Consider the following 22,080-nt stretch of genomic DNA (forward strand, 5'->3'; position numbering starts at 1 on the left):
TAAAAATAGTGGCTTGTGCTTTTCTGCATATTTCTGATCTGGCTGTTTACTCACTTACAGCGGATTACATTTACCATAGAACTTTGAGCATATTTTTATAAGGACCCGGAAAATATTAGGGGGCCGTGTTCACATTTTATATATATTGTGCATTGCTTGTTGGTGCTTCAGTAGTTAACCAGTGAAAGTAACCTAGGCCAATTTCGAGTTGCCAGTATTTCTAGTCTTGCTTAAAATGAATGTTCCCAGATAATGCAGTAGTCATAAATTTAAAAACATTTACTTTAGCCAACTTTATATGGTTGTATTTGGAGACATATTTTTATGGGATGATACATAGAAAGAAATTAAGAATACTAAGATGTCCAAGTTTCTAAATAGCAGAAATACAGATCAACAGGACCCCAAAGGTGATCACTCTTTCCAAAGGGGAGGCATACATAGAATAAAATCGATGGAATTCAGGGATCCTGGGAAAATGAAGACAGCCATAAATGACTGGATGAGGTCAGAGCATCATTGGAGCAAATGACTGGAGTGATCCACATTATAAACCCACAAATACTGCCAACAGAATGATCTGCTATAAATATAAATTACCCCAGTCTAAGGAGAAATCAGGGGTTTAGAACCAGTTAAAAGTCCAACTGAAATAACTGATAAGCATAATGAAAGGGAGAGCAGAACAGTTTCATGGTGCTGGCACTTTGCTAGGACTCCAGTGTCTATTTTATACTCGGGATAGTGGACAAGTTCAGCCCATGGGACTTCATTATTGGTGCTGGGGCTTTGCTATCGAAGACTGAAGTTATTCTTCCTGAGACTGAAGGATTTGGAGATTATGAATTCTGAGACTATTCAGTTTTTAAAGGCCAGTTTAAATCTGAATATAGAGGAAATACATTTATAAAATGATTTTAGCCTAATTAGTAATAGAAGTCTTACTGGATTAAGAATCATCATAGACTTCAGTAACAGACAAATTCATAGGGGAGGAAGAATGTCATACTGATCTCTTATACATCCACAATTGCTGAATACCTGAGAAGTTATAAATGTTTGAGGCCAGGTGTGGTTGCTTATGCCTTTAAACTTTGGGAGGCCAAGGCAGGTGGATCACTTGAGGTCAGGAATTGAAGACCAGCCTGGCCAGCGTGGTGAAAACCTTGTCTCTACTAAAAATACGAAAAATAATCAAACGTAGTGGCCCACATCTGTAGTCCCAGCTACTCGGGAGGCTGAGGTAGGAGTATCACTTGAACCGGGGAGGTGGAGGCTGCAGTGAGCCGAGATTGTGCCACTGCACTCCAGCCTGGGCAATAGAGGGAGGCTCCCTCTGAAAAAAAAAGTTTGGACCCATATGTAGGTAGTTGATCAGTCCCTATATAGGTTAAACTCCTAGGAGCCTCTTTCACAAACTGTAAACAACATAGTATACCCTAAGAAGCAGTAACTGAAGTGGATATGCATAAAGAGGCCTGACATGTCTTGCTTCTGCAACACATACTGACCCAAATTGACTTGAAAAATGTATGGTCCACCCTCCCAAGACTAAACTAGGAAGAAGTCAAATCCCTGATAGACCAGTAACAAGTTCTGAAATGGAGGCAGTAATTAATAACCTACCAAGCAAAAAAAGTCCAGGACCAGATGGATTAACAGCCGAATTCAACCAGAGGTACCAGTCCTTCTGAAAATATTCCAAACAATAGAAAAAGAGGGAATCCTCCTTAACTAATTTGATGAGGGCAGCGTCATCCTGGTACCAAATTTCAGGCCAATATCCCTGATGAACATCGTTGGGAAAGTCCTCAATAAAATACTGGCAAAGTGAATCCAGCAGCACATCAAACAGTTTATCCACCATCCCAGCCTCATCCCTGGGATGCAAGGCTGGTTCAACGTACACAAATCAATAAATGTAATCCATCATATAAACAGAACCAATGACAAAAATCACATTATCTTAATAGATACGGAAAAGGCCTTCAACAAAATTCCACACCCCTGCATGCTAAAAACTCTCAAACTAGGTACTGATGGAACGTATCTCAAAATACTAAGAGCTATTTATGACAGACTCACAGCCAATATCATACTGAATGGGCAAAGACTGGAAGCATTTCCTTTGAAATCTGGCACAAGACAAGGATGTCCTCTCTCACCACTGCTGTTCAACATAATATTGGAAGTTCTGACCAAGGCAATCAGGCAAGAGAAATAAAGTGATTCATTAAGAAAAGAGGAAGTAAAGTTGTCTCTGCTTGCAGATGACATGATTGTATATTTAGAAAACCCCATCATCTCAGCCCCAAATCTCTTTAAGCTGATAAGCAACTTCAGCAAAGTCTCAGGATACAAAATCAATGTGAAAAAATCACAAACGTTCCTATACACCAATAATAGACAAACAGACCCAAATCACTAGGGAACTCCCATTCACAATTGCTACAAAGGGAATAAAATGCCTAGGAATCCAATTTACAAGGGATATGAATGACCTCTTCAAGGAGAACTACAAACCACTGCTCAAGGAAATAAGAGAGGCACAAACAAATGGAAGAACATTCCATGCTCATGGATAGGAAGAATCAATATCATGAAAACGGCCATACTGCCCAAGTAATTTATAGATTCAGTGCTATCCCCATCAAGCTACCACTGACTTTCTTCATAGAATTGGAAAAAAACTACTTTAAATTTCAAATGGAACCAAAAAAGAGCCTGCACAGCCCAGACAATCCTAAGCAAAAAGGACAAAGCTGGAAGCATCATGCTACCTGACTTCAAACTATTCTACAGGGCTACAGTAACCAAAACAGCATGGTACTGGTACCAAAACAGATATATCAACCAATGGAACAGAACAGAGACCTTAGAAATACCACCACACATCTACAAACATGACAAAAATAAGTAATGAAGAAGGGATTCCCTGTTTAATAAACGGTGCTGGGAAAACTGGCTAGCCGTATGTAAGGAAGGAAATTGGATCCCTTCCTTACACCTTTTGCAAAAATTAACTCAAGATAGACTACAGACTTAAAGGTAAGACCTAAAACCATAAAAACCCTGGAAGAAAATCTAGGCAATACCATTCAGAACATAGGCATGGGCAAAGACTTCATGTCTAACACACTGAAAGCAATGGCAACAAAAGCTAAAATTGACAAATGGGATCTAATTAAAGAGCTTCTGCACAGCAAAAGAAACTATCATCAGAGTGAACAGACAACCTACAGAATGGGAGAAAATTTTTGCAATCTATCTGACAAAGATCTAATATCCAGAATCTACAAAGAACTTAAACAAACTTACAAGAAAGAAACAACCCCATCAAAAAGTGGGCGAAGGAAATGAACAGACAGTTCTCAAAATAAGACATTTATGTGACCAACAAACATATTTTTAAAAGTTCATCAAACTGGTCATTAGAGAAATGCAACACAGAACCACAATGAGATACCATCTCATGTCAGTTAGAAGGGCAATCATTAAAAGTCAGGAAACAACAGATGCTGGAGAGGATGTGGAGAAATAGGAATGCTTTTACACCGTTGGTGGGAGTGTAAATTAGTTCAACCATTGTGGAAGACAGTGTGGCAATTCCTCAAGGATCTAGAATCAGAAATACCATTTGACCCAGCAATCCCATTACTGGGTATATACTGAAAGGATTATAAATCATGCTGCTATAAAGACACATGCACACATACATTTTTTGCAGCGCTGTTCACAATAACGGAGACTTGGAACCAACCCAAATACCCATCAGTGATAGACTGGATAAAGAAAATATGGCACATATACACCATGGAATACTATCCAGCCATAAAAAAGGATGAGTTCCTGTCCTTTGCAGGGACATGAATGAAGCTGGAAACCATCATTCTCAGCAAACTAACACAAGAACAGAAAACCAAACACTGCAGGTTCTTACTCATAAGTGGGAGTTGAACAATGAGAACATATGGACACAAGGAGGGGAACATCATGCACCAGGGCCTGTCAGGGGGTTGGGGGGGTAGGGGAGGGATAGCATTAGGAGAAATACCTAATGTAGATGACAGGTTGATTGGTGCAGCAAACCACCATGGCACGTGTATACCTATGTAACCACGTTTTGCACATGTACCCCAGAACTTAAAGTACAATAAAAATTAAAGGAATAATTGTTTACTAGAGAACCCTCAAAAAAAAAAAAAAAAAAAAAAGAAAAATGTATGGTCAAGTTCAGGTACGGTAATCTTATCTCCCAATTTGTTCGGATTAAAGGTGACCTTTTAAAAAGACAAATCACCCTAAGTAATGATCAAACTCAGTTGTTTCCATGGTAGCCACAGAGATTTCTATAAAAAGTGGGACCTTGAGAAAATAACTTAGATTTATCAGAAATATTTTGGTCTATAACCCTGAGAAGAGCTATAGCATTTTGTTGGAAGGTATACAATGGATATAATTCCTATTTTCCAAATTTTCTGGTACATATCAGGAAGCTTCAACAGATAAACTAAGTGATAGAATCATTTTTGGAATGGCCACAAGAGAGGATAAAGGTAAAGAAAGAAGACTGTCTTAATGATTTTGGAAATAAATAGGGAAGAAGCAAGGAATCCCTGGTAATGAACTGTCTCCTGGAGGGAAAATAATAGATCAGGACAAGGCTAAGTTAATTGGGTCACTGCTTAGGCCATTTGTGATATATCTACCACTGCTTCCATTTTTGCTGCATTCTACCACAAATTTAAACACAAGGTAATAAGATGGCCCTTCCTGAAGGCCCAGATTGTGGATGATACCCACTAGAACTGGACCACTTATTGCAGAAGAATGGGAAGCGCCATTCTTGGGCAAGTGTTTCTGCTTTTTAGACCCCATTCTTCACCAAGTAATGGTATCCCAATGTTTATTCCTCCCTGATGGGTGGAGAGGAGGATACAGAGCTGGCCTTTGGCACCCATTGAACTTTAAAACAAAGCCACTTTTTCTTACAGTTTTATTTGCCTCTGTCTTCCTCTCTGTGTGGTTTTTAGATTAGGAGGGAACAATGAGCACAATTTACCATATCCTCTAAAATTTTAAAATTAATCCAAATGTGTTTATGTACTGTTATCCATAATATTTATGATTCCTAGTACAGGTCTTGGAACACAGTAATATTTATTTTGAATCTTTAGGATAGCTTTGTGAGGTATAAAGAAATCCTGCTTTAACTTAACAGTAAATTGTAGCTCAAAAAGTTAAACTCTAGTCTGTCCTCACATTTTAACCCTCCTCTGTTATGCCAGGCTTCTTCTCCGCAGAAACAAAGTATGAGATAATCTTACTGAATAACCTCATAATGATATAGTAATGGTAGATAAACTGGACAGACATGTTGAGGGAAATTTTGGAATGTCTTAAATACCAGAATAAGCAGTCTGAAATTATCTTTGAAGATTGAGAGTCACTGAAATATATTGAGAAGAGTGACAAGTGATTAGGGTTGTAGAGACTGTAGATTAGATGGGATAGACCAATGTTTAAAGAGCATTTGGTAAGGTACTGCATTTTTCTCAGTGTGACATAATAGTGTCTTGAATTAGAAAATGATGATGGGCGTTTGAGCTTATTTAATTTTTGTAAAATAGAAAAATACTAACAATATCAGTATATTGTTAATATTAGTTTAGATTTATATGTTTTTGTATCCACAAATACTTGTATGGACAAATATTTACACAGTCCCAGATATGCATGAAAAATCTAACAAATGCCAGAAAGTGAACTATTCATTCTAAACTATGAACAGAGCCATGGACCGATATTGTTTTTTCAAAAGCAAACTCAATACTACTATTTCCAAAGTGGTAGCAAGGTTATAATTTTAAAGCAGTTATAAAATGAACACTGACCATTACTCATCTTTTCCTTCAGCCATCATGTTGATTTTGTAATTCTTCTGTTAGAATGTCTTCTATAGTCCCATTGTTTTCAAGACTCCATAATTAGATCATCATAATTTGGACTCAACTAACCAAACTTTTTATCCCTCTCTCTTCTATCCTTCTATAAAAAGTCCTTATAAATAAGAAAAATCCAGAAAGAATCACCACATCTTATTTCACATCTAACATTTACCATCTTATCTTTGTGTATTTGATTGCTTATAGGATTCCCAATTTTAGTCAGAGCTCTGATGTCAGTCTGCTCAAGTTTGAATCAGCCTAAGTCTCCACAAGTTCTTTGAATTCCCTGTGCCTTCATCTCTTCATTTTTTTGAAAGGATTAAATAGGTAATATGTAGCTAGACTTATAATCATGTAGAAGAGATAGTAGGCACTCACATATGAGCTGTTATCAATATTGTTATTTTGGCAAGCAGGCCTGATCTGTTCCAGAATAAGTAATATTGCTTGCTGTACAGAAATCATAGCTTCTTTCCTTTGAACTTTTTGCAGTTGATTTAATGAAAATATTGTTGGTATCATATCTTTCTATGTGAGGTATTGGAACAAGAGAAGAACACGGCTAATTCATTAGTTTTTGAGCCACTAAAGAGATCAGATATTTCCAAGCAGCCACTCAGTGCATCAAAGGAAACTTCATTCTAATAGCTATTTAAAGGCATCTAAGAAAGAAGGGAATAGTAGCTCTCAATATCTTTATTTCTGATCCCCAATGGAAGCATAAAGGTACATCCTAGCTGAGGTAAATTTAATCCTGCTGACTTGACACTTTTACAACAGATGAAATTGAGCAGCACACCCTAATTTTCTGATTAATATTGTAAAGGTATTCTGTGAGAAATTCCTCAGTTAATATAGTAACTGTACAAATCCACAATAAAGATTTTTACTTTTAGACTACCTTAAGAATCAATTAAAGATGCTAATATTTCTTGAGAAGAACAGATTATTAACTGGGCAAAAATTTCTTTTATAAATTACCTAATGAAATGCAACCTCCTCTTTTCAATACGAATAACAAGGCTTGCTAGGTCATAATTTTTACTTTGAAATATTTGTATTCCTATTATACAAGATCATATACTTTAAATGCCTAATTTGGACTTTTTAAACAATTTGCTTTGTTAATGAAAGAAGTTGGGTGGTATGCAGTCATTTATAATAGACTGTACTTGAGTCAATAAATTACCTCTACATAAACAGAGATAAATGTTAGCAGTCTGAGATTAAGATGGCAGAAAATGCATGTGAACATGTTCTAAGGTTTACCTTTTGTTTGGTGTATTGAAATAATTATTTCCTAAAGGATGAATAATTCATTTAAATTAATATTTGCCGTGTGACCAGTTAGAATGGCAATCATTAAAAAATCAGGAAACAACAGGTGCTGGAGAGGATGTGGAGAAATAGGAACACTTTTACACTGTTGGTGGGACTGTAAACTAGTTCAATCATTGTGGAAAACAGTGTGGTGATTCCTCAAGGATCTAGAACTAGAAATACCATTTGACCCAGCCATCCCATTACTGGGGATATACCCAAAGGATTATAAGTCATGCTCCTATAAAGTCACATGCACACATATGTTTATTGCCTCACTATTCACAATAGCAAAGACTTGGAATCAACCCAAATGTCCATCAGTGACAGACTAGATTAAGAAAATGTGGCACATATACACCATGGAATATTATGCAGCCATAAAAAAGGATGAGTTCATGTACTTTGTAGGGACATGGATGCAGCTGGAAACCATCATTCTCAGCAAACTCTGGCAAGAACAGAAAACCAAATACCACATGTTCTCACTCATAGGTGGGAATTGAACAATGAGATCACTTGGACAAAGGAAGGGGAACATCATACACCGGGTCCTATTGTGGGGAGGGGGTTGGGGGGAGGGATAGCATTAGGAGATATACCTAATGTAAATGACGAGTTAATGGGTGCAGCACACCAACATGGCACATGTATGCATATGTAACAAACCTGCACGTTGTGCACGTGTACCCTAGAACTTAAAGTATAATAAATTAAAAAAAAAAAAATTTGCCATGTGAGAGGTCAAAAGATAGATTGAAAGAAATATAGATCACCCCTTATCTCACAATATAAAATATCAGATATATTAGATTAAATTATATAAAATAGCTACTTTTGAAGGTAAAAAAATGGTCAAGTATTGGCCACACAATGTTGCTCAACTTAACAATATACTTTTATATCCTTTTTTTCTGTTACATTTTCATTATTTGAAAGAGTTCAAAAATTGATAATTTAGCATTACTTCCACATTACTTCCACATATTTTGTTACACTTTATTTGGACATGTGGATTACTTACAATTTTTTACTACTATAGTAACCACTATGCTTATTATTATTTTGTATCTAGCAAAACTATCATATATGAAGGAAAGATACAGTTGTTTTCAGACAAATTCTGGAAACACATCAAAAGAAAACCTCTTTAAAGCATAAATCACACAGGACCTATAAAAACAAAAATACAGGTTAAAAAGCACAAACAAAAATTACACAGGCAACAAAGAACATGATGAATTCAATGGTACCTCGCATTTTAATACTAACATTAAATGTAAATGGCCTACATGCTCCACTTAAAAGATACAGAACCACAGAATGGATAAGAACCCACCCACCAACTATCTGCTGCCTTTAGCAGACTCATAAGGATTCAAACTTAAAGGGGGTGGAAAAAGACATTTCATGCAAATGGACACCAAAAGCATGCAGGGGTAGGCATTCTTGTATCAGAAAAACACAAACTTTAAAGCCACATTGGTTAAAAGAAACAAAGAGGGACATTATATAATGGTAAAAGGCCTTGTCCAACAGGAAAATATCACAATCCTAAACATATATATGCCTAACATTGGAGCTCCCAAATGTGTAAAACAATTACTAATAGACATAAGAAATGAGATAGACAGCAACACAGTAATCGTGGGGGACTTCAAGACTCCACTGACAGCACTAGACAGGTCATTAAGACACAGTCAACAAAGGAACAATGGATTTAAACTATACCTTTAAACAAATAGACTTAACAGATATATAGAGAACACTTCATCTGACAACCACAGAATACACATTCTATTCAACACTGCATGGAACTATCTCCAAGACAGAACATATGATAGGCCACAAAACGATCCTCAATAAATTTAAGAAAATTTAAATTGTATCACGCACTCTCTCAGATTACAGTGGAATAAAAGTGGAAATCAACTTCAAGAGGAACCTTCAAAACCTCACAAATACATAGAAATTAAATAACCTACTCCTGAATGAGCATCGGGTCAAAAACAAAATCAAGATTGAAATTAAAAAAATTCTTCAAACAGGGTGACAATAATAACACAACCTATCAAAACCTCTGGGATACAGCTAAAGCTGTGCTAAGAGGAAAATTCATAGCCCTAAATGCCTACATAAAAAAGTCTGAAAGAGCACAATCAAAGGTCACACCTCAAGGAACTAGAGCAACAAGAACAAACCAAACCCAAAACCAGCAGAAGAAAGGAAACAACCAAGATAAGAGCAGAACTAAATGAAATTGAAAAAAAAAATTACAAAATATAACTAAAATAAAAAGCTGGTTCTTTGAAAAGATAAATGACATTGATAGATCATTAGCAAGATTAACCGAGAAAAGAAGAGAGAACATCCAACTAACCTCACTAGAAACAAAACAAGAGATTTTACAACTGACACCACTGAAATACCAAAGATCATTCAAGGCTACTATGAACACCTTTATGCACATAACCTAGCAAACTTAAAAGAGATGGTTAAATTCCTGGAAAAATACAACCCACCTGGCTTAAGTCAGGAAGAATAAGATACCCTGAACAGACCAAAAACAAGCAGCAAGATCGAAACGGTAATTGAAAAATTATCAACAAGGCCAGGTGTGGTAGCTTGTGCCTGTAATCCCAGCACTTTGGGAGGTCAAGGTAGGTAGAACACCTGAGGTCAGGAGTTCGAGACTAGCCTGGTCAAAATGGTGAAACCCCATCTCTACTAGAAATACAAAAAAAAGTTAGCTGGGCATGGTGGCAAACACCTGTAATCCCAGCTACTTTAGAGGTTGAGGTGGGAGAATAACTTGAACTCGGTAGGCGGAGGTTGCAGTGAGCCAAGATTGTGCCATTGTACTCCATCCTGAATGAGAGGGACTCCATCTCAAAAAATTTTTCCCAGCAAATAAAAGTCCAGGACCAGACGAATTCACAGCAGAATGTTATCAGACATTCAGAGAAGGATTGGTACCAATCCTTTTGACACTATTTCATAAGATAGAGAAAGAAGGAACCCTCCTTAATTTATTCTATGAAGCCAGCATCACCCTAATTCCCAAACCAGGAAGGGACACAACCAAAAATAAAACTACAGATGGACATCCTTGATGAACATAGATGCTAAAATCCTAAACAAAATACTAGCTAACCGAATCCAAAAACACATCAAAAAGATAATCCACCATGATCAAGTGGGCTTCATACCAGGGCTTCAGGGCTGGTTTAACATACACAAGTCAATAAATGTGATACATCACAGAAACAGTATTAAAAACAGAAGTCACATGATCATCTCAATAGTTGCAGAAAAAGCATTAAACGAAATCCAGCACTGCCTTATGATCAAAACCCTCAAAAAAATCAGCATACAAGGGTCATACCTTAATGTAATAAAAGTCATCTATGTCAAACCCACAGCCAACATAATATTGAATGGGGAAAAGTGGAAAGCATTCCCTTTGAGAATGAGAACAAGACAAAGATGCCCACTCTCACCACTCCTCTTCAACATAGTATTGGAAGTCCTAGCCAGAGCAATCAGGCAAGAGAAAGAAATCAACATCATCCAAATCTGTAAAGAGGAAGTCAAACTGTCGCAGTTTGCTGCTGATATGATCATTTATCCTGAACACCCTAAGTACTTCTCCAGAAAATTCGTAGTACTGATGAAAGAATTCAGCAAAGTTTCCGGATACAAAATTAATGTACACAAATCAGTAGCTCTTCTATACACCAACAGCAGCCAAGCAGAGAATCAAATCAAGAACTCAACCCCCTTTACAATAGCTGCAAAAATAAAATAAAATACTCAGGAATATACCTAACCAAGGAGTCAAAAGACCTCTACAAGGAAAACTATAAAATACTACTGAAATAAATCACAGACAAGACAAACAAATGGAAACACATCCCATGTTCATGGATAGGTAGAATCAATATTGTGAAAATGAACTTACTGCCAAAAGCAATCTACAAATTCAATGCAATTCCCCTCAAAATACCACCATCATTCTTCACAGAGCTAAAAAAAAAGTTCTAAAATTCATATGGAACGAAAAAGGAGCCTGCATAGCCAAAGCAAGACTAAGCAAAAAGAACAAACAAATCTGGAGGCATTGCACTATCTGATTTCAAGCTATACTATAAGGCCATAGTCACCAAAACAGCATGGTATTGGTATAAAAATAGGCACATAGACCAATGGAACAGAATAGAGATCCTAGGAATAAATTCAAATACTTACAGCCAACTGACCTTCAACAAAACAACCAAAAACATAAAGTGGGGAAAGGACATCGTTTTCAACAAATTGTGCTGGGATAATTGTCTAGCCACACGTAGGAGAATGAAACGATCCTCATCCCTTACCTTATACAAAAATCACCTCAAGATGGATTAAGGACTTAAATCTAAGACCTGAAACTATAAAAAGTCTAGAAGATAACATTGGAAAACCCTTGTAGTCTTTGGCTTAGGCAAGGATTTCATGACCAAGAACCCTAAAGCAAATGCAATAAAAACAAAGATAAATAGCTGAAACCTAATTAAACTAAAGAGCTTTTGCATGGCAAAAGTCAGCAGATTTAACAGACAATCCACCCCATGGAATGGGACAAAAATCTGCACAATCTAGACTTCTGACAAAGAACTAATATCCAGAATCTACAACAAACGCAAACTCAAATCAGTTAGAATAAAACGACAATCCCATCAAAAGTGGGCTAAGGACATGAATACACAATTCTGATAGAAGGTATACAAATGGCCAAAAAAAATATGAAAAAAGTCTCAACATCACTAATGATGAGTGAACTGCAAATCAAAACCACAATGCAATACCAGCTTACTCCTGCAACAATGGCCATAATCAAAAAACAGTAGATGTTGGCATGAATGTGGTAGACAGGGAACACTTCCACACTGCTGGTGGGAATGTAAACTAGTACAGCCACTATAGAAAACAGTTTGAAGATTCTTTAAAGAACTAAAAGTAGAACTACCATTTGATCTAGTAATCTCACTACTGGATATCTACCCAGAGGAAAAAAAGTCATTATTTGAAAAAGATAATTGGACATACATGTTTATCATGTTTATAGCAGCACTATTGCAAAATTGTGTAAGCATCCCCAAATGCCCATCAATCAAGTGGATAAACTATATGTATATACATACATATATATACATACGAACATGCATGCATGTACACACATGTCCATGCATACACACTCATGCACATGCGCATGTGTATATACATGTTTGCACACATATATACATATACGTGTACACGTATGTATATGATGGAATACTATGGAGTCATAAAAAGGAATAAATTAACAGCATTTTCAGTGACCTGGATGAGAATGGTTACTTCTTAGGAATGGAAAACAAAACATCATATGTTCTGATATGTAGGAGCTAAGCTATGAGGAACACAGAGTCATAGGAATGATACAATGGACTTTTAGGACTTGGGGGAAAGGAGTGAGGGATAAAAGACTACAAATAGGGTGCAGTGTATACTGCTCAGGTGATGGGTGCACAAAATCTCACAAATCCCCACTAAAGAACTTATGTAACCAAATACCACCTGCATCCAATTAACTTACGGAAAAAAAATCTCATATGTTCAATGAAAATTGTAAAATTATATTCTATAAATAGAGAATACATATAAAGTTAAATATGTATCTCCTAATTAGCTGGGAACTTTTAGGAGTATATTGTTAGCAATATTTTATGTTTTTTTGACGTAAAATTTCATTTTATAATTATTACACTCTTGACAATATCCCTTTCTCTGTGTGTTTTGTTTAGCAATATGTAAAGGATATTTGTGTCTCTTTTTCAACTTGTTAGAGCAAAAGTTTAAAAATTGTGTTAAAGTTTGCATAACTAGTAGATCTTAAATTTCCCTTTTTTGTGTATGAGTTGTTAGATTTTGAAGCTGTTTGGTATTACACAAGACAGAAAGTTATGGTATGTGTATATTTAGCAATAAAAATAAACTACATACAATTTTTATCTGGAATTCTGTGTTACATAAGGTCAGTATTTTCATTCTCATTTCTTTTAAGCATATAAATATGTAACAATTTTAGATAGACTTCAAAACAAATTCCTAAAAACCTAACACATTGAAATTTGTTCATTCTCTTTGCACTGTAATATTTTATTGTGTGACTATATTGTAATTCATTTATCCATCCTATTTTTTCTTTTTTGAGATGCAGTTTCGTTATGTCTCCCAGGCTAAAGTTCAGTGACGCGATCTCGGCTCATTCCAACCTCAGCCTCCCGAGTAGCTGGGACTACAGACACATGCCACCACACCAGGCTAATTTTTTGTATTTTTAGTAGAGATGGGGTTTCACCATGTTAACCAGGATGGTCTTGATCTCCTGACCTTGTGATCCACCTGCCTTGGCCACATCCTATTGTTTATAAGAATTTGTATAGTTTACAATTTGGAGCTGTATTATCCTCCTAAAAGAAAAACCCTTTGTCACTATATATTCTCTCTTTCTCTTTAGCTAAATATACAATGTCTAATACAGCAGCATCTGTGATTAGGAACGTTTACGGAAGTACACTCTAGTGACCAGGCACTGAGGTAGCCTCCATTGATTTCCATCTTCTGCTATCCATGCCCTTATATAATCCCTTTGCTTGACTTCCTTCTAACCAATGGAATACAACAAAGGTATTGAGACGTCATGATGTAGTATACCACAAGAGACCAATCACTGCTATAAGATTAATAATAACCACAGGCTCACTCAAACATCTCGTAAAGCTGATGCTACATATTTCTTCACAATACGATGCAACCTGGCCCAAGGCTTTCCAGGAGACAAGGCCACCTCAGCACAGATGCAAATTTTTAGGAACATCAAAACAAAATGTATCCTTACAAGAATCACTTAAAAACTCCCTTATGAAAGACACCTGGTAACTGGCCCAAACTGAATACAGTTACAAGAAAGGGAGAAGAATCCCCCAAACTCTGAGAATGGTCTCTGGATACATAGCTTCCTGGTAGTGATCATCTGACCCCTGACTGTACCTGGCCCATGTCGCTGGCCTGCGCCAGCTCACTTGTAAGAGTGCTAACAAAGTAAACTGCTTGAACATCAGACAGCATCTAGGCCTCATTTTTGACACAAATCATACCAAAGGAAAGAAACCTCTGGGGAAGGTGATTTAACAGGACTATCTGAGAGCCCTGAACATGACATATGAAATATGTAAATTCCATCTTGCCAGCTGATATGCTAGAGTGATTTCCCTTCACTGGCTTTGATGAAGCAAGCTGCCAGGAGGTAAAGGCCATGTTAGAGAATCCCGCATGGTAAGGAAGAGCAGGCAAACTGTAACAGCTTTCTTCAGCTAGAAATGGAAACCTCAGTCATGCAGACATAAGGAAATTACTGTTGTCAGCAAGCAAAAGGGGCTTGGAAGCAGAAGATTCTCTAATTGACTTTCTGATGAGAACTCAGCCCCAGTCTCAATGTGGATTGCAGCCGCCTGAAATCCTGAAGCAGAAGACCCAGTTAAACTGTGCTCAGACTTATGACTTACAGAAACTGAGTAATGAATGTTTTGTTTTCAGCCATTAAGTGTGTGCTGATTTGCTTTGCAGAAACAGATTGTGAACACATTCCCAATTACCACCATTATCCTAGCTTTTGCAGGAACATGAAAGAGACAACCACTGATGCATAATTTAATTTTATCAACCTGTAGCATGACAATAATCTCTGCCATTCCATTTGGAATATGGTAGTACTTACCACTCACTTTTTGGCAAGAGGGATATATGCATTTTAGACTTTTCCACTCAGCCTTTGCTATCATGATAGCTCTTAATCCATAGTTCAGCAATTAACGAGACAGTGTCAACAGCTGCTTAGTACATCTGTCTCAATTTAGCACTCAGAAATAGTAAATAATCACAGGAAAGTTCTATAGATGAATTGAATAGAGAGAGAGACTTGGCCTTCATCCAGCTTAAATCTATTAGGGAGCCATGGTGGCATGTGAGTTCTCTAATATATCAATGTCAGCTTATACCCTATAGCAATAGCCCTTGAAAAATTGGTCATTCTCTTTTCCGCAGAGACAGTAACTCTGGTAAATTGCTATAGGTCTCTTTGGTGAAATGCTAGAGTTATTAGTACTATAAATACTTATTAGATGTTGCAGGTTCCTTCATCAAGAGGATCCAGACACTCCTTTAAATGGCTGGCTCCAGCCAGGCACGGTGGCACATGCCTGTAATCCCAGCCCTTTGGGAGGCCAAGGTGGATGGATCACCTGAGGTCGGGGAGTTGGTGACCAGCCTAACATGGTGAAACTCCATCACTACTAAATACAGAAAAAATTACTTGGTTGTGGTGGTGCATGCCTGTATTCCGAGCTACTTGGGAGGCTGGGGCAGGAGAATAGCTTGTACCTGAGAGGCAGAGGTTGCAGTGGGCTGAGATAACACCACTGAACTCCAGCTTGGGCAACAAGAGCGAAACTCCATCTCAAAAAACAAACAAACAAACAAACAACAAAAAAAGAAAAGCCTGGTTCCTAGATTGAGAACAAAGACAACTGTAACTATAGGAAGGGTTTCATAATTTTGCATCACAGCAACTATCATTCCCTCTGCTCCCCTATGCTTTATTTGTATCTAATATTTATTTTTTTAACTTCAAGGTATAATTGACATATAGGAATTGTATACATTTATGGTATACAAGTTAATGTTTTGATATGTGTATGTCATGAAATAATCACCACAGTGAAGCTAATTAACATATCCATCAAATCACATAGTTCCTTTTTATGGTAAAAACACAAGATTCGGTTATAGAAAATTTCAAGTATACAATATAATATGGCTAACTGTACACCATGCCGTACATTAGATCTCAGGAATTCTTCACCTTACACAACTGAAATTTGGCAACATTTGTAGGGGAGCAAGGCAGAATTTTACATCTTTCCTTTTTAGCTTTCTTTTTAGCTTGGCTTGAGAATTAAATCGACATGAAAGTTCAAAAGAAGAAAAGCCATTCAACTGTGTAAGTTTTATGTGACACAGGAGCCTTCATGAAAGAAAGAAGTAGAGTCACTTATATGTTAAATTGAACAAACAAGAGCAAGTTGTGAAAAAGCAACTAAATTATGGGGGGGAGGCTTTAAAGATTAGTTCTTTTAACAAGGTCTGTACAGGATTCTCTTGGTCTCAACTTCCTGTTCCTGATAAAAATGTTGCTTTACTTCTAGTATAGAGGGAATACCTTTCTTATCTGATTTTAAGAAACAGAAGGAAGATCAGAATAACCTTTTTTCTACTATTTTTCAAGAGCCTTTATTTCAAAATAGTCAATATGTCACAGTGGTATATTTTTAACTCTTTTACCTCGGACCAACATCTCCTCTTCCTCTGGCAGCCACAATTCTATTATTTGCTTTTATAAGTTTAACTATTTTAAATTCCACATATAAGTGAAATCATGCAGTAGTTTTTCTGTGGTTTATTTTACCTAGCGTAATGTCCTCCAAGTTAATCTATGTGGTCACAAATCGCAGTATTTTTCTTGTTTAAGGCTGGATAATGATCCATTGTGTGTGTGAGTGAGTATGTGTGTAGACAAACTACATTTTATCCATTTGTTGATGGACATTTAGATTATTTTCATATCTTGGCTATTGTGAATAATGATACAATCAACAACAACGTCTAATTTTTAGTTTTGATATACTTTAAAGTTAGAAAAATAGCAGTACAAGGCACTGTGGTGTACTCCTTACTCAGGTTCCCCAATTGTTTATGTTTTGCTCTAACTTCACCAACTTTCTCAATCAGTATGTGCTTATGTGTATATTTATTGTTTTCTAAAGAACTTGAAATTTGGAGTTAACTTTTTAACTCTGAATATTTTATAATTCTTAACAAGGACATTCTTTTAATCATAGAAAAATTAGCAAAATAAGTATAACACTGATATAATCGTTTAAAATATATTTTTCTATATATATTTGGAATCCATAGTTTATATATCAAATACATATATAAAAATATATTTTAAATGATTATCAATTTGGAATCAATCAGAAAGAGTTGTTGGAAATTATAGGAATAATCCTGAAAATGTTCTTATTTTACAAATAAGGATACTAAAACACAGAACTGTGGTCTTAGAAATTATAAATGGCCAATGCTGTGGCACCCAATATGGCCAAATAGGAACAGCTCCAGCCTCCAGCTCCCAGCGTGAGTAACACAGAGGATGGGTGATTTCTGCATTTTCAGCTGAGGTACCGGGTACATCTCACTGGGGCATGTTGGACAGTTGGCGCTAGTCCGTGGGTGCAGCCTCACCAGCGAGAGCTGAAGCAGGGTGAGGCATCGCCTCACCTGGGAAGTGCAAGGGGGAAGGGAATTCCTTTTCCTAGCCAAAGGAAATTGAAACACACAACACCTGGAAAATCGGGTAACTCCCACCCTAATACTGCACTTTACCAAGGGTCTTTGCAAACAGTACACCAGGAGATTATATCCCACACCTGGCCCAGAGGGTCCCACGCCCACAGAGCCTCCCTCATTGCTAGCACAGCAGTCTGAGATCTAACTGCAAGGTGGCTGCAAGGCTGGGGGAGGGGCGCCCACCATTGCTGAGGCTTAAGTAGGTAAACAAAGCCTCTGGGAAGCTCAATTGGGTGGAACCCACCACAGCTCAAGGAGGCCTGCCTACCTCTGTAGACTCCACCTTTGGGGACAGGGCATAGCTAAACAAAAAGCAGCAGAAACTTTGGCAGAGGTAAATGTCCCTGTCTGACAGATTGGAAGAGAGCAGTGGATCTCCCAGCACAGAGGTTGAGATTTGAGAATGGACAGACTGTGCTCAAGTGGGTCCCTGACCCCTGAGTAGCCTAACTGGGAGACATCCCTCACTAGGTGCAGACCGACACCTCACACCTCACAGGGCTGAGTACACCCCTGAGACGAAGCTTCCAGAGCCAGAATCAGACAGCAACACTCGCTGTTCAGCAAGATTCCATCTTCTGCAGCCTCTGCTGCTGATACCCAGGCAAACAGGGTCTGGAGTGGACCTCAAGCAAACTCCAACAGACCTGCGGCTGAGCGTCCTGACTGTTAGAAGGAAAACTAACAAACAGAAAGGACACCCACACCAAAACCAAAACCACCATCATCAAAGACCAAAGGCAGATAAAACCACAAAGATGGGGAAAAGGCAGTGCAGAAAAGCTGGAAATTTAAAAAACCAGAGCACATCTCCCCCTCTGAAAGAACGCAACTGATCGCCAGCAATGGAACAAAGCTGGACAGAGAATGACTTTAACAAGTTGAGAAAAGGTGGCTTCAGTCAATCAAACTTCTCAGAGCTAAAGGAGGAACGACGTAACCAGCACAAAGAAACTAAAAACATTGAAAAGGGATGTGACGAATGACTAACTATAATAACCAATATAGAGAAGTCTTTAAAAGAACTGGTAGAGATGAAAACAGTAACACGAGAACTACGTGAAAATTTGCAAGCTTCAGTAACTGACTCGATCAACTGGAAGAAAGAGTATCAGAAATTGAAGATCAAATGAATGAAATGAAGCAAGAAGAGAAGTGTAGAGAAAAAAGAGTAAAAAGAAAAGAACAAAGCCTCCAAGAAATAGGGGATCATGTCAAAATACCAAATCTACATCTGATTTGTGTGCCTGAAAGTGAGGGGGAAAATGGAACCAAGTTGGAAAACACTCTTCAGGATATCATCCAGGAGAACTTCCCCAACCTAGTAAGGCAGGCCAACATTCAAATTCAGGAAATACAGAGAACACCACAAAGATACTACTCGAGAAGAGCAACTCTAAGACACATAATTGTCAGATTCACCAAAGTTCAAATGAAGGAAAAAATGTTAAGGGCAGCCAGAGAGAAAGGTCGGATTACCAACAAAGGGAAGACCATCAGACTAACAGCAGATCTCTCGGCAGAAACTCTCCAAGCCAGAAGAGAGTGGGAGCCAATATTCAACATTCTTAAAGACAAGAATTTTCAACCCAGAGTTTCATATCCAGCCAAACTAAACTTCATAAGTGAAGGAGAAATAAAATCCTATACAGACAAGCAAATGCTTAGAGATTTTGTCACCACCAGGCCTGCCCTACAAGAGATCCGGAAGGAAGCACTAAACATGGAAAGGAACAACAGGTACCAGCCATTGCAAAAACATGTCAAAATGTAAAGTCCATTGATGCTAGGAAGAAACTGCATCAACTAATGAGCAAAATAACCAGCTAACATCATAATGACAGGATCAAGTTCACACAAAACAATATTAACCTTAAATGTAAATGGATTAAATGGTCCAATTAAAAGACACGCATTGGCAAACTGGATAAAGAATCAAGACACATCAGTTTGCTGTATTCAGGAGACCCATCTCACATGCAGAGACACACATAGGCTCCAAATAAAGGGAGGCTCAAAATAAAGGAATGGAGGAAGAGCTACCAAGCAAATGGAAAACAAAAAAAAGCAGGGGTTGCAATCCTAGTCTCTGAAAAAACAGACTTTAAACCATCAAAGATTAAAAGAGACAAAGAAGGCCACTACATAATGGTAAAGGGATCAATTCATCAGGAAGAGCTAACTATCCTAAATATATATGCACCTAATACAGGAGCACCCAGATTCATAAAGCAACTCCTTAGAGACTTACGAAGAGACTTGGACTCCCACACAATAATAATGGGAGACTTTAACACCTCACTGTCAACATTAGACAGATCAGCGAGACAGAAAGTTAACAAGGATATCCAGGAATTGAACTCAACTCTGCACCAAGCAGACCCAATAGACATCTACAGAACTCTCCACCCCAAATCAACAGAATATACATTCTTCTTAGCACCACATCACACTTACTCTAAAACTGACCACATAATTAGAAGTAAAGCACTCCTCAGCAAATGTAAAAGAACAGAAATTGTAACAAACTGTCTCTCAGACCACAGTGCAATCAAACTAGAACTCGGGACTAAGAAACTCAATCAAAACCATTCAACTACATGGAAACTGAACAACCTGCTCCTGAATGACTACTGGGTACATAACGAAATGAAGGCAGAAATACAGATGTTCTTTGAAACCAATGAGAACAAAGATACAACATACCAGAATCTCTGGGGCACATTTAAAGCAGTGTGTAGAGGGAAATTTATAGCACTGAATGCCCACAACAGAAAGCAGGAATGATCTAAAATTGACACCCTAACATCACAATTAAAAGAACTAGAGAAGCAAGAGCAAACACATTCAAAAGCTAGCAGAAGGCAAGAAATAACTAAGATCAGAGCAGACCTGAAGGAGATAGAGATATAAAAAACCCTCCAAAAAATCAATGAATCCAGGAGCTGGTTTTTGGAAAATATCAACAAAATTGATAGACTGCTAACAAGATGAATAAAGAAGAAAAGAGAGAAGTATCAAATAGATGCAATAGAAAGTGATAAAGGGGATATCACCACCGACCCGACAGAATTACAAACTACCATCAAAGAATACTATAAACACCTCTACGCAAATAAACTAGAAAACCTAGGAGAAATGGATAATTTCCTGGACACTTACACTCTCCCAAGACTAAACCAGGAAGAAGTTGAATCCCTGAATAGACCAATAGTAGGCTCTGAAATTGAGACAATAATTAATAACCTATGAACCAAAAAAAGTCCAGGACCAGACGGATTCACAGCCGAATTCTACCAGAGGTCCAAGGAGGAGCTGGTACCATTCCTTCTGAAACTATTCCAATCAATAGAGAAAGAGGGAATCCTCCCTACCTCATTTTATGAGGCCAACATCATCCTGATACCAAAGCCTGGCAGAGATACAAGAAAAAAAGAGAATTTTAGACCAATATCCCTGATGAACATTGATGCAAAAATCTTCAATAAAATACTGGCAAACCAAATCCAACAACACATCAAAAAGCTTATCTACCATGATCAAGTGGGCTTCATCCCTGGGATGCATGGCTGGTTCAACATATGCAAATCAATAAACGTAATCCAGCATATAAACAGAACCAAAGACAAAAACCACGATTTTCTCAATAGATGCAGAAAAGGCCTTTGATAAAATTCAACAGCCCTTCATGCTAAAAACTCTCAATAAATTCGGTATTGATGGAATGTATCTAAAAATAATAAGAGCTATTTATGACAAATCCACAGCCAATATCATACTGAATGGGCAAAAACTGGAAAAATTCCCTTTGAAAACTGGCACAAGACAGGGATGCCCTCTCTCACCACTCCTATTCAACATAGTGTTGGAAGTTCTGGCTAGGGCAATCAGGCAAGAGAAAGAAATCAAGGGTATTCAGTTAGGAAAAGAAGAAGTCAAATTGTCCCTGTTTGCAGATGACATGATTGTATATTTAGAAAACTCCTTCGTCTCAGCCCAAAATCTCCTTAAGCTGATAAGTAACTTCAGCAAAGTCTCAGGATACAAAATCAATGTGTAAAAATCACAAGCATTCTTATACACCAGTAACAGACAGAGAGCCAAATCATGAATGAACTCCCATTCACAATTGCTTCAAAGAGAATAAAATACCTAGGAATCCAACTTACAAGGGATGTAAAGGACCTCTTCAAGGAGAACTACAAACCACTGCTCAGTGAAATAAAAGAGGACACAAACAAATGGAAGAACATACCATGCTCATGCATAGGAGGAATCAATATCATGAAAATGGCCATACTGCCCAAGGTTATTTATAGATTCA

This window comes from Papio anubis, chromosome 9 (assembly GCF_008728515.1).
Source record: "Papio anubis isolate 15944 chromosome 9, Panubis1.0, whole genome shotgun sequence".
Lineage (NCBI taxonomy): Eukaryota > Metazoa > Chordata > Mammalia > Primates > Cercopithecidae > Papio > Papio anubis.